The 13264-nt window shown below is 46.5% G+C and overlaps 1 long non-coding RNA gene across 1 annotated transcript; it reads left to right on the forward strand.

Annotated features, from left to right (window-relative positions):
* Positions 1 to 512: 512 nt before the first annotated feature.
* On the forward strand, positions 513 to 11362 carry LOC129622347 (uncharacterized). Its single transcript, XR_008699921.1, has 3 exons — positions 513 to 711; positions 6552 to 6616; positions 10319 to 11362. It is a non-coding gene; the product is annotated as an uncharacterized LOC129622347 (long non-coding RNA).
* Positions 11363 to 13264: the final 1902 nt, after the last annotated feature.

Raw genomic sequence — 13264 nt, forward strand, 5'->3', positions numbered from 1 at the left:
GATGCAAATCACTCAGCCAGGCGGAAGTGTAACTTCTCCCAGAGAGGGCAAGTTCAGTCGCCAGCCTGCACCTTGCCGGCCTGTCTGTCCGACAGGTGCCACGCTTTCGGAAGGAAAACAGGTAAAAGGTGGGTCCCGCTCTTAAAGAGCTGGTGCCCCTCCTCCTCCCCCGCAGCAAGCCCCTCCTGGCCTCGGTTTTGCTCTCCCTGAAATGGGCTGACGTCCCTCTTGGAAGAGGCGCGGGCAGTGAAGGGGGGTGGGTTGGGAGCGCCTCCAGGGTTGCCCAGGTGAAGCAGACGCCGGCATTTTCCAAAGCTGGCTGGGGACGCGGGGGCGGATGGAGAGACTCGTGATTGGGAAGGAGGAAAACACACACACACACACACACACACACACACACACACACTCATCTCCCTCCATCCTCTTCCTCTCACTCCGCCCCCCGAGGGGCGGTACCCTGGTCTCTGGGGGAGGTTTAGGCCGAGGACCCGGGAGCGCGGCGGGCCGGGGAGAAGGGCTTGGGTCTCGCAGCCCCGGCCGGGAGGCCGGTGGTGCGGCGGCCCCTCCCCTGCGATCCTTTCCCCTCCTCCCCGTCTCCTCCGCCCCATCCTCCTCCGGGTCCCCGGCAGCCGAGGCTCTGGGAGCAGCCGGCGGCGCAGCGGCCGCGCAGCCTTTGTCTCGGGGCAGCCGGGCGGAGGGCCCAGCGCAGGCGTAAGTGACCGGTGGCCGGGCGGGGGGGCTCGGCAGGGAGCGGGCCCGGGTCGGGGGCACTCCCTGCGGGGGATGCGGGCCAGCCCGGTTGTCCGGGGCTCGGGCTGTGCGCGCCCGGCCAGGCGGTGCCGGGGCGCGGTGGGCGCGGAGGGGCCACCGCCGAGAGGGGCGCGGGAGTGCGCGGAGGAGGCGCAGGGGTCGTGGGGAAGGTGCCGAGCCGCCGCGCTCGTGGACACTGTGCGCTTTCGCTGGGCGCCGCAGCCTTGCGCCTGCGGACGTGCGGCTTGGGTGCGAGTCCTGTCGGCCGTGTTTCTCAGGGCAGAGGCCACACGGGGACGCAGGAGGCAGAGGACAGGCAGTGATGAAACAACGGGAGAGGACCGGGCCGGCGTCACCAGCACCATCACCATCACCACCATCACCATCACTGACCTGCGCCCATCCCGGCTTCCCCCACCTCCTCCCCGGTGTAAAGACAACTTTATCAGATTATTTCCTTTTCACGGGTAGTACTTTGAAAAAGCGTCGGAGCTCCTCAAATCAGAGATCAGAGGGGCTTGCAGTCATCTGTCCGGGGCCGGTTAACTAAGGTAGCAATCAGGCTTCGATGCTCTCGGTTTTTCTAATTCTGGTGCTGGAGAGGTCTGATTAAAAACTCCCCCTCGCTTGGTAATGATGATGCTGATGATGATGATCAAGTATAAAGTAATATCCTCACTAAATTAGATAATCAGGAGTTTAATTTTTTCTCTCTCTCTTTTAATTTTTGGGTGTGAAAATACCAGCAGTAAGTGGAGACATAAGGAAAATGAAGCTTTTCCAAAAATAATAACCAGGAATAGGGGTAAAAGAGGTCCTTTGTAGAAGTCACCCAAGTGGGCTGAAGGCAGTGAGCCCATCAGGTGCGGAAAGTGCTTTTGGCGGTTGGTGGATCTCGATCTCATTACTCTGGATGTGTGTAGTTTCTCACGCTGCCCCAAGAATGTTTCCGTTGCTGTTTCAAACTGGCCTTTCCTTGGTCCAAGGGACCACAGATCGGACCAAAGCACGCACGCGGCTCTGGAGCCATCAGGGCTGTTAGGGAGCCCAAGGTGAGCTCCACAAAACCGGCTCCGTACGAAAAGTGACTTTCAGAAAATAGGCAGCTAAGTCCCCTCTGTTTTTGCCCACTGGTTAGAAATGAGCCTTGGACATCTGGGTTTTGTGTTCTCGGCCAACTAGACATAAACTAGACAACCCTACATATCTTGATATGCTTGGAAATTTTCTTGCCCAAAAGTCAGGATAGCAGGACTCCTTTTTTAAAGATGATGTTTATGTATTATCTATTTGTGGCTGCACTGGGTCTTCATTGCTGCACGGTCTCTTCTCTGGTTGTGGCCAGCGGCGGCTATTCTCTGGAGGCAGTGCTTGAGCGTCTCATTGTGGTGGCATCTCTTGTTGTAAAGCACAGGCTCTAGAGTGTGGGCTTCAGAAGTTGTGGCTCACAGGCTCAGCTGCTCCACAGCAGGTGGGATCTTCCCAGACCAGGGATCAAACCCATGTCTCCTGCATTGGCAGGTGAATTCTGAGTCACCAGGGAAGCCCTAACTTCTTTCTGTTTACTGAAGTATCATTTATACACTTAACTCACTGCACAGCTCAAACTTTACCTATGTTGACCCCCACAAAACCTGCTCCCAGAGTAAGAGATAGAAAATCTCTGTGCTCCATGAGTGTTCCTCTGTGTCCTTTTCCAGATATAACTTCTTTGGCTGTTCCCAACATAGAAAAATAATTTCTTTTAAAATAATTTCTTTTCAGTGTCTTTCAGTCACTCAGTTGTGTCCAACTCTTTGTGACCCCATGGACTGCAGCACTCCAGGCTTCCCTGTCCTTCACCATCTCCCAGAGCTTGCTGAAACTCATGTCCATTGAGTCAGTGATGCCATCCAACCATCTCATCCTCCGTCGTCCCCTTCTCCTCCTGCCCTCAGTCTTTTCCAGCATCAGGGTCTTTTCCAATGAGTCGGCTCTTCACATCAGGTGGCCAAAGTGTTGGAGCTTCAGCTTCAGCATCAGTCCCTCCAGTGAATATTTCAGGACTGATTTCCTTTTGGATTGATTTCTTTTCAGTATCTCACATTAAATCTGGTTGGCCTCTTCCTTTAGCAAATAGGACTGGGAACTTCCTTGGTGGCTTAGTAGTAAAGAATCTGCCTGCCAATACAGGAGACATTGGTTCAATCCCTGGTCTGGGAAGATTCCACATGCCGAGGAGCAACTAAGCCCAGGAGCCACAACTATGGAACCCATGCACCCTAGAGCCCATGCTTTGCAACAAGAGAAGCCACTGCAGTGAGAAGCCCACACTCCACAGCTAGAGAGTAGCTCCCACTCGCCGCAGCTAGAGAAAGCCCATGCAGCAACAAAGACCCAGCACAGCCAAAAATCTAAATAAACAAATAATTTTTTTTTTTAGAAATTTATGACTGAGTCCCAGCCCTGGGCCCAGCACTGCATGGACAGGAGCTCCCCATGGACAGGCAGATAAACCAGATAATTAGACAAGCAGGGGTGACACTATATGCAGATACAGAACGTTCCAGGCCATATCCTAGTTTTTGTTTTTTTTTTTTTTTTTTTCCTGAGGGGGAAAGGGAAGGCTTCTTGGAGGATGTGAATCTTCAAGTTGAGAACTGAAACATGAGCACAAGATCATCAGTAAAACGTGGTCAGAGGAAAAGGAAAGTCTGTTCCGAGTGGCAGGAAGGTCATGCATCATGGTTCAGAAAGAAGAGAGCATGGAGGGTTTGAAGAACAAAAACTCATTGAGGCTGATTGGAGCACAGTCTGGGGGAGGAGTGTGTAGACAGCCAGGGGGTCAGCAGGGCCACCAGGAGACTCAGGCCGGGGCAGGGGTGGTGGTGGTTTTCTGGCAGGGAGGAGGCCTGGACGCGCATGGAGGGTGAGATCTGATTGTCAGCTGGCTGCTGTGCGGTGGGGAGACTACAGAAGGGATGGGGGCCGGGTGACTGCCGTGGCATCCCAGCGAGACACCAAGGTGGCCTAGCCAGGCAGTGGCAATGGGAATCAAGGACTGAAAGAGACTTAGGGAACTTCTCTGATGGTTCAGTGGTTAAGAATCCACCTCGCAATGCAAAGACCAAGGGTTTGATCCTTGATCAGGAAACTTAAGATCCCATATGTGGCAGAGCGACTAAACCCAGGAGCCACAACTACTGAACCCATGCACCGCAGATGGAGAGTCCATGCGTTGCCACTAAGACCCACATAAAAAGATAACATAGATAAATATTTAACAAAGAAAGAAACTTAGCAGGCAAAATCAACACGTGTTTGACCTGTGAAGATTCAAGGATGCCCCTTTGGTTTCTTAGATCTCACAAAACTGGTGGACGATGGAGCCATTGGAGATATTGGTGGGGGGGAATCTAGTTTATATAATATCCTTTTGTGATATATAACTCTCTGAATACACCTGATCTCAGTTGCCAGTTAGCTTGTGGGATATGTAGGTAGAAATGTCTCCCAGGAAGTTGTAACAGATGTTTATGGAGCATGTGCTATGTGCTAGGCATTCTGGGGTCACCTAGATGCAGCTCTGAATGAACCACAATGCAAGGTTCAACCATGACCTTGTGAGGCTCACATATATCAGGCCAGAGCTGCAGTCTGGGGGCTTCTGGGTGTAGGTGGTGACGAAGGCTTCAGAGAGAATGGATTTGTTTGGTAAGATTCTAGTGAAAGAGTAGAAGCCAAGGGTAAAGTCTCAAGGGACACCAGCAGACTAAAAAGGGGAGATGGCAGAGAAAGCAAGAAAGGTGTGATGTTCCGAGGTCCAGGGAGAGGTCCCCAGAGCCACCTGCAGCTAAGTTATGTAAGGTGAGGTCTAGAGGGACTTCCCTGGTGATCAGTGGCTAAAGCTCTGAGCTCCCAATGCAGGGGTCTGGGTTCCATCCCTGGCCAGTGAACCAGATCCCACGTGCCGCAGCCAAGACCCGGTGCTGCCAAATAAAATAAGTAAATAGTAGGAGAAAAAGATAAGGATCAGCAGCAGCAGCTGACACCAGAAATTTAGAAATGCAAGTTCTTTTTAAAATTTATAATTAAAAATTATAAATTTATAAATTATAATTTATAATTGCTCTACAATGCTATGTGTTTCTGCTGTACAACAAAGTGAGTCAGCTCTATGAACACATATATCCACTGCCTCTTGAGCCTCCCACTCCCACCCCCATCCACCCTCGGGGTCATCACAGAGCACCGAGCTGAGCTCTCTGCGCTCTTCAGCAGCTTCCCGCTAGCTGGCTGTGTTACACCTGGGAGTGTATATATGTCCATGCTGCGCTCTCACTCGACCCCTCCGTGTCCACAAGTCTGTTTTCAACATCTGTTTCTCTGTTCCTTCCCTGCAAAAAGCTCATCAGTGCCATTTTTCTAGATTTCATTTATGTATATTAGTATACGATGTTTGTTTTTCTCTTTCTTACTGAAGTACACTTTGTATGACAGACTCTGGGTTCATCCACATCACTGCAAATGACTCCATTTCAGTCCTTTTTATGGCTGTATATTTCCATTGTATGTATGTATTACATCTTCTTTATCCATTCATCTGTCTGTAGACATCCGGGTTGCTTCCATGTCCTGGATATTTTAAATAATGCTGCTACGAACATGTGGGGTGCATGTGTCTTTTTGAATTATGATTTTCTCAGGGTGTATGTCCAGGAGTGGGATTGCTGGGTCATATCGTAGTTTTATTCCTAGTTTCTTGAGGAACCTCCGTAGGTTCTTCTTAGTGGCTGTGTTAATCAGCAGTCTCCCAGGACCACCTGAATCTGAAACTGAACCTCTGAATGCTAACCAGACTTCCAGGTGATTCACACGCCCCACCCGCCCCAGAGTTTGAGAGCCACTGCTCCACGTATTAACTAATAAGAAAGTCAGTCACAGGTGCCTGAGAGACTTGGTGAGAGTAATTTCATTGGTGTTACAGCCTGGTTAGGCAAATTTTTAAAAATTTTAACGAATGTTCAGTTTTTTATTGGGAAATTTCCAATGTTTTATTTTCTTTTGCATGTTTGAGTTTTTTCCCTTCTATATAGTAGTTGATCACAGATTGATGTTTTGTTTCACCCTGTTCCGTATGATTTGCGAAGTTTTGTTTTTATCTACTTTGAAACACTTTATTATATATGATCGTCCACCTACATCTCTGATAATTGATTCGCTGCCTTCGGGTCTGAAATGGAGGAATGAAAACAGTGAAGCAGAGTGAAGGTGGGTGAATCTCAGCTCTGAATGGCAGCCTGAGAAAGCACCTAGACACCTAAAGTTGTTTCTTCCAGAAAGTTCCAAGACACTGTCTGGGGTGTATTTCTAATTATTTGCACTTGTCGTCATGTGAAGTAATTGGATATGCGTCCTTTTCATCTAAAGTGGACCAACAGCATAACCTTAATTGTTGTACTTCTGGTGTGCTAATAAGGAGGAGGGCTGCTAGGAACTGGGTCTTCCCCTGACTTTTGCTGTCAGATCTCCAAGTATTTCATTTCATTTGATGGGAAGAATTGGAGCATATCACTCTGGTTTGCTGTCATTAGGGGAAATCTGTGGTTGATGTTTAAGTGAGAAGAGACTAAGGCAGACCTCCAGGCACAGGTCCAGGATGCTGTGGACTTGGACCCAGACCCACCCCCACCCCAAGTAAAGCGAATGCCGCAGTGAAGCAAGTCACACAAATCTTTTGGTCTTCCAGCGCATATAAAAGTGATTGGAGGGGGGGACTTCCCTGGTGGTCCAGTGGCTAAGATTTGGCTTTCCCAATGTAGGTGGCCGGGTTTGCTCCCTGACCAGGAAACTAAATCCTGCATGCTTCAACTAAGACCCAGCACAGGTATGGGGAGGGAGGTGGGAGGGGGGTTCAGGATGGGGAACATGTCTACACCTGTGGCGGATTCATGTTGATGTATGGCAAAACCAATACAATATTGTAAAGTAATTAGCCTCCAATTAAAATAAATTTATATTAAAAAAAAGATTTAAAGATTATCGATACATTGACACTACACTGCAGTCTGTTCAGTGTGCACTGGCATTGTGTCTAAGAAGACAATGTGTATACCTTAATTATAAACACTTTATTGCTGAAAACTGCTAACCATCACCTGCACCTTCATCGAGTCATGATCTTTCTGCTGGCAGAGGGTCTTGCCTTGATGTGACGGCTGCCGCCTGACCAGGGTGGTAGTTGCTCCCAGTGTAATAACAGAAATAAAATCTCACTGAAAGTAAACAATTAGCCTCCTTAACCAGAAGCTGAACAAAGTATTAGTTTGTGCACTTGCTCATTTTTCCCATCTGCTGGGTCAGAGGAACCAAATGGACAAAACAGAACATGTTTCACACTTTTCCTGCTAATGACTGTTGACATTCAGTGCCCATGACTTTGGGCCTCAGGCAACAAATGAACTGAGAACAGCTCAAGGCACGGAAGCGCTGTGTTCTATACCTCCACAGGTTTCATTAGCGAACTCGTTGCCTTGTGGAAAGTTTTCTAGAATATTCTACCTTATGCAGTTGTCCAGGGACATTGGGTAGAAAAGAGTTTGAACAGGAGAGACAGACCTGGGTTTTGGTTCTGACTCCACTCTGTCCATCCCTGGTGGCTCAGACAGGAAAGACTCTGCCTGCAATGTAGGAGACCCGAATTCAATCCCTGGATTGGGAAGATCCCCTGGAGATGGGAATGGCTACCCACTCCAGTATTCTTGCCTGGAGAATTCAATGGACAGAAGAGCCTGGTGGGCTACAGTTCAGGGAGTCAAGAAAGAGTCGGACATGACTAAGTGACTAACATCTTCACGTTTTTTCCACCTCCATCTAAGTGTCTGACATTTGCAGGTCACTTACCCCCACCCAGCCCACCCCCACCATCTTGAGCCTCCATTTCCTCTTTTGTTAGCAGGAAGGAAGGTACACAATTGTTCTTCCCAACCCTGCGATGCTGCGATTCTGTGCTTCTCTTCCTTCGTGTGCCTTTTCCCATCTTTTTTCTCTTATTCTGAACTTGACACCCGCATACTGGATGCTGTTACCATAATTACCCAATCACAGAGCGCCCCGTGATGGAGAATAAAGTTGCTACTATTTATGCTAAAACTGTTTGGTTATTTTGGAGGGAGGGCGGGTAAGAGCTCCATGCATGAAGCTCTAATTACAGTAATATAGTACATTAGATTATAGCTCTCTTTTGCCCTATTTTATTGATGATCATAGCTCAGGAAATCCAAGCCAAGATTTTTATTTCCATGCTCACATTCTCTAGATCCCAGGCGTCCAAGAAAAGTCCAGCTCTTGAAATGAGAAAAGCTGGACTGAGGTTGTGGCTCCCAGTTGAGGGAGGAACAGGGAACGGGGTGGTGGCCCTGCACGGCTCTCACCAGTGAAACGCACCTTCCAGTGCCAGCGTGGGCACCCACCCTCTGTATCCTTGGCTCCAGGTCCCCTGGCTGTGCCCCTCACTCAAGCCCATGTCGAGGGGCAACATGGAGGTGTCTACCTAGAGTGTACTTTTTCCTTAAATACATTTGCAAAAGAAATGTTGTTCAGTCGCTAAGTTGTGTCCAACTCTTTGTGACCCCATGGAGTGTAGCACGCCAGGCTCCTCTGTTCTCCAGTCTCCCAGAGTCTGCTCAAATTAATGTCCATTGAGTCAGTAATGCCATTTAACCATCTCAACCTCTGCTGCCCCCTTCTCCTTTTGCCTCCCATCTTCCCCAGCATCAGGGTCTTATTACTAGAAACATATTAATACATCTTTTGTTACCCAAATGTTATTGACCAGAGTGTTTCAATGTTCACTTCCATAATAAATCGCCAGCTGCAGGCATTAGTTTCTGCAAAAATCCCTCAGTAAAAAATGTGTTAAAAAAAATACTCAACCTTATAATGGAGTAGAATGCAAAACTTGCATAAATATTTAACATGAGATAGAATGCTTAAGGGCTTCCCAGGTGGCTCAATGGGTAAAGAATCCACCTGCAATGCAGGAGACTCAGGAGACATGGGTTCATTTCCTGGTTTGAGAGGATCCCCTGGAGGAGGGCATGGCAACCCACTCCAGTATTCTTGCCTGAAGAATCCCATGGACAAAGTAGCCTGGTAGGCTATAGCCCATGGGATCACAAAGAATTGAACACGACTGAAGTGTTTGAGCATGCACGCAAACAGAATGCTTAAAAGAAACGTCCAGTAGATAGAGGCTAATTTGGGGTCTCTCCCCAGATCCTTACTCATATTCTTCTACTGTTTAGGGCACTTTGGTGGAAATCATTGAAAATGCTAACCAGTAACATTTATGGAGTGCTGTGAGTGGTTCTAAGCATTTGAATGTGATTCTCTGGAAGTTTTATACTTATCCCCATTTTTCAGAGGAGGAATCTGAGATACAAAGAGAAGTTCAATAATTTGTCCAGAGTCCACAGAGCTTGTAAGTGGCAGAGCTAAGACTTAACCCCACCAACTTCTCCCTTCCCTTACTCCTCATGCTGCCAACACCCCCCTTACAGAGAAAACAGCTGCACCCCAAAGGATGAATTGTCCACATCATGGTCATGACAGGTGGATCTAATGAAGGGCGGGGAACCTTGCTCTAGACAGTCTGCACAACTGACCTCAAGACAAATATGGTGAACACATCTCTAAAGAATCTTCCTGGACCTTCAGAACAGCCAGACACAGAGCAGAATCTCCCGATGAAGGTACACTTTCTAGAAGTAGCAGATGCTTCTCTGCATACCCCCTGCTTCCGGATGAAGCCAGCTCTGGTCTCCCATCGCTGATGGGCCTGCTCTCCTCCCTGGACCACTGAGCCAAGAAGGCCTGAAGAGACCCTGCAAGGAGTACACATTCTGTCCTGCGAAATGGATTGAAAATGTGCTCAGAGAAAGATGAGTAAAAGGCTATGTGTGAATGTCAGTGTGGAGAAGCCATCGGTTCTGCCTTGGGTGATCAAGGAAGGTTCCCTCGAGAGAGTGGGCAAGGAGGGGCATTCTGAGTGGAGGCAAGGCATGCGTGAAGACCCAGAAGCAACTGCACAGCATGTGTCTGGAATCCAGCAGTGATGCATTTTAGGGCAGCAGCAGATCACATGGGAGAGCAGATGAAGAGAAGGCAGTGGATGTGAGGTGGAGCCATTGAATTGCTGGCTTTGAAGGCGAAGGAGGTTGAGTTTTAGGATGAAGCCAGAGATGAGCTGCCAACAGTTATGGAGGAACAGAAAGGAAGGCTAGAGATTGATGTCTTTGCCCACAATCTGCAGAACAGAGGAGCCTGGAAGAGAGGGAGAGGTTGTCAGCTTGGAGACTAATTTGGGAACCATTTAAAGAATGCAGGCAAGAGATAGTGAGTGGGCAAACAGGACCAAGGCACAGAATATGGAAAGAGCATACTCTTAACTCAAGGCTTATTAAGGAGGTAGCATCTTCACTATATACACACACACACACACACACACACACACACACACACACACATATATAGATTCCTGCTTCTAGGAAGATGATGTACAAGTAATTGTTCTTATTCTTCCTACTAGGTAGAACTAAACATCTCTGAACACTCTGTGTAAAATAAGCATAAGAAGACTCTGCAAGTGGCAAGAAGGAGGTAGACCCACCAGGGACCTTAGGACATGGAGGATAACACTGCTGTGAGTTCCCTGGGTGTTATTTCATCTCTGGCATCCCAGAGTCCCATAACACGACACCCAACACATCTAGGCTTCAACCTCAAATCACTCGTCATACAAAGAATCAGGAAAATCTCAACCTGATTGAAAAACCTCAAGCAATAGATGCTGACACCAACATAATACATGTGTTAGAATTACCCAACAAGGATTTTAAACGAGTCATCAGAAAAGTGCTCACGGAAGTTATGGTACGCTTTGCTCAAATGAAAAACGAAAAAAATCTCAGTGAAGAAATAGAAAATACGAAAAAGAATGAAATGGAAATTTTAGAACTGAAAGGCACAATAAATAAAAGAAAAATCTCAGTGGATGAAGTTAACAGCAGAGTGGACGAGACAGAGGAGGAAAATTAGTGAACTGGAAGATAATAAAAAAGTACCTAAAGCAAATAAGAAAAAAATAGACAAAAGGAAAGAAAGAAAGAAGGAAGGAAGAAAGACTTAGAGGTCCATGGGACTATTAGAAAAGACCTAACATTCATGTCATTGGAGCTCTAGAAGGAGAAGAGAAAAAGGTCAGGACTGAAAAAGTTCTCAAGGAAATAATGGCCACTATTATTCAAACTAGAAATCAATAACAGAAAGATAACAGGAAGGTCTAAACACTTCAAAACTAAATAACACTTCCAAGTAATTCACAAGTCAAAGAGTAAGTCTCAAGGGAAATGTAAAGACACACTTAATCAAAATGAAAATAAAACATATCAAAATTTGTGGGATGCAGCTAATTCAATGCTGAGAGAGAAATTTACATCATTAAATACTTAGAAAAGAGGCAAAGTCTCAAACCAATAATCTAAGCTTCCATCTCAAGAAACTTAAAAAACAGCAAAATAAACCCAAAGCAAATAGAAGGAAGAAAATGATATTCAATCAGAAATCTACAAACTTAAGGAGATTAAGAGATATAAAATAAAAGCTATTATCTATGAAATAAAACTATTCTGTATAAAATAAAAAACTGTAATATATAAAATTTAAAAAGCCACAGGGATATATTGTAAAACCCAGGGAATATAGGCAATACTTTATAATAACTATAAATGGAGAATAACCTTTAAAAATTGTGAATCACTATGTTGTACACCTGAAACTTATATACTATTATACATTAACTATACTTCAAGAAAGGAAGAAAGGAAAAGAAAAGAAGAAAGAAATTTGTGAATTTGAAAATAGAAAATCAACGAAACAATTGAACAAAAAGCTGGCCATTTGAAAAGATAAAGTTACTGACAAATCTCTATCATGACTGACAAAGAGAAAAGGAGATCAGATCAGATCAGATCAGTCGCTCAGTCGTGTCCGACTCTTGGCGACCCTATGAATTGCAGCACGCCAGGCCTCCCTGTCCATCACCATCTCCCAGAGTTTACTCAGACTCACGTCCATCGAGTCAGTGATGCCATCCAGCCATCTCATCCTCTGTCGCCCCCTTCTCCTCCTGCCCCCAATCCCTCCCAGCATCAGAGTCTTTTCCAATGAGTCAACTCTTCACATGAGGTGGCCAAAGTACTGGAGTTTCAGCTTGAGCATCATTCCTTCCAAAGAAATCCCAGGGCTGATCTCCTTCAGAATGGACTGGTTGAATCTCCTTGCAGTCCAAGGGACTCTCAAGAGTCGTCTCCAACACCACAGTTCAAAAGCATCAATTCTTTGGCGCTCAGCCTTCTTCATAGTCCAACTCTCACAAAAGGAGAGAACATGCCATTTCTAATAGCAGAAATGAAATAGCACTATAAATCCTTCAGGCGTCAAAAAAAGTGGTAAGAGACTAGTACAAGCAACTCTTTACACATAAATCTGGCAAGTGGGATGAAATAGACCAGTTTCTGAAAGAGTGCAACCTACCACAACTGCCTCAATATGAAACAGATAATTTTAACAGTCCTACAGCTATTAAGGGAATGAAATTCCTAATTTAAAATCTCCAGACCAGACGGCTTCACCAGAGAATTATACCAAACATTTAAAGAATAGCGGATCAATTCTAACTAATGTCTTCCAGAAAAAAATAGAAAAAGAGAGAACTCTTCTCGGGCCTCTTTATGAAGGCATGATTTCTCTGCTATCAAAACCAGAAAACAACAGAACAAAAAAGGAAAGCTAGACACTATGAAAATAGGTGAATCTTCTTCAGAGAAATGCCCTTTCAGCTCCTTTATCTGTGTTGGAATCAGGCTGTTTGTTTTTACTGTTGAGTTGTAGGGGTTCTTTGTCTATTCTAGACATTAATTCCTTGCTGGGTGTTTGCTTTTATAAGTATTTCCCATTGGTGGGCTTTTCATTCTATTGTTAGTGTCTTTGGATGCACAAAAGTTGTAAATTTGAACGTCCAGTCTAATTTTCCTTTTGTTTCCGTCGCCTCTGAAGTTTCCTTGTGGGGGAGGGGTCGTGTGGGAATATATCGTCTTTCCTGCTTGACATCCACACTCCACACTCTTCCGTGGCCCCCATCGGGCCCCCTCCCCACCGAGCAGAGCCTGTGGGGTGCAGCGTTGTATGAATTCTCTCCCCTACTCGCGTCTCCCACCAGACGGATGGCAGGGGGTTCCTATGCATCCTGGGGCTTCCCAAATACTGCACAGCACAGAGTAGGGCTGAAAAAGTGTTGGATGAGTAAATGAAGGGGTGACTGAATAAACGGCTCCTGGAAGGAAAAAGTTGGCCTCTCAGCAGGGCTGCAGAGCCTCAGACCTGGCTGCTTTCAGAAGCTCTTTCTTTCCTTCCTTAGTTCTGGGAGGTTGCCTGTCAGTGGGGTCTGACTTTTATGTAATTGTTTGGAGCATCA

The sequence above is a fragment of the Bubalus kerabau genome, chromosome 11 (genome assembly GCF_029407905.1).
Source record: "Bubalus kerabau isolate K-KA32 ecotype Philippines breed swamp buffalo chromosome 11, PCC_UOA_SB_1v2, whole genome shotgun sequence".
NCBI lineage: Eukaryota > Metazoa > Chordata > Mammalia > Artiodactyla > Bovidae > Bubalus > Bubalus kerabau.